Below are 1,356 nucleotides of genomic sequence, written 5' to 3'. Positions count from 1 at the left end.
TTACTTCCTAGATAAACAGAAAGAAATAATTTAGATATTTACGTTCATTATTAGATCCATCAAACGATTGTGTGTTTCAAACGTCAATGGTTTGGTGAAAACATCAGCTAGCTGATCCCTTGAGCCAATCCAAATGATTCTTATATGATTCCTTTTAACACATTCCTTTATATAATGAAACTTGTTTTCTACAATGTGTCTTAATTTCATTCCTCCACTTGTTTCTGCACTAACAATTGCAACTTTATTATCACACCTTAAGATCATTGGAACGGGGGGATCAACCAGTATCAGTTTCAAAGAGTTGTGCAACGACATCATTTCTCGACTCGCCTCGCTCATTGCGACATACTCAGCTTGACACGTGGAGAGTGCTACTGTAGTTTGTTTGTGAGTTCGCCAAATGATCGAATCTCAGACCTAAGCCCGTATTACCTCTCAGATACCGAAAAATTCTTTTTACCATTTCCCAATCACTTTCTTTAGGATTTACTTGATCTCTGCTTATTACATTGACTGCATATGTAATGTCTGGTCTCGTAGCACCAGCCAAATACAAAAGATTGTCTACAGCCTCTCTATAAGGAATGTTTGCTTTTGTTTCTATCCTTTCCAAAGTCCCATTATCATATTCTGTTTCTCTTAATTTTCTCTCACTATTAGCTACTTGAGAAGTATTCATTGATGTACGTTGTGGATATACTTTATCAAAGCCAAACCTACTTAATATGTTTTGAATATAATTTTCCTGATTTAATTTGATAATATGATTTTTTCTGTCCCGCCTAATAGTCATGCTCAAGAATTCCTTGGGTTCTCCCAGGACTGTCATTTCAAATTCGCTACATAACTTACTCTTTACTTCAGCCAATTTATCGTTATCGTTACTCGCCAATAACATATCATCTACATAAAGTAGCAGAAGCAAGAACTTGTCTTCATCTCGCAAGTGAATAAACAAGGTTCTAAATCAGAGTTCTGCAGACCCATACTTAAAGCTACTTCAGTGAATTTTACATTCCACCGTTTGGGACTGATACGAAAACCATAAAGTGGTTTCTCCAATTTGCACACATTTTCTTACCTATGTACCTACCTTTGTCAGTATAATTAGTTCCTTCTGGAATTTCCATGTAAATTTCTTCCTCTATTACGCCATTGAGGAAAGCAGTTTTAATATCTAGCTGACACATCTCTAGATTATATTTGTTTATAATTAATATAACTATTCTCACTAAAGGTAAACGAGCTACTGGAGCATAAGTTTCCCTTAATTCATAAATGTTCTTATCCTTGAAACCTCTGATTACTAGTCTCGCTTTGAATCTTATTTTACCATTTGCCTCATTTTTACAC

This window comes from Diachasma alloeum, unplaced genomic scaffold (assembly GCF_001412515.2).
Source record: "Diachasma alloeum isolate Michigan unplaced genomic scaffold, Dall2.0 Dall_scaffold_00467, whole genome shotgun sequence".
Classification (NCBI taxonomy): domain Eukaryota; kingdom Metazoa; phylum Arthropoda; class Insecta; order Hymenoptera; family Braconidae; genus Diachasma; species Diachasma alloeum.
This window is presented reverse-complemented; position numbering follows the sequence as displayed.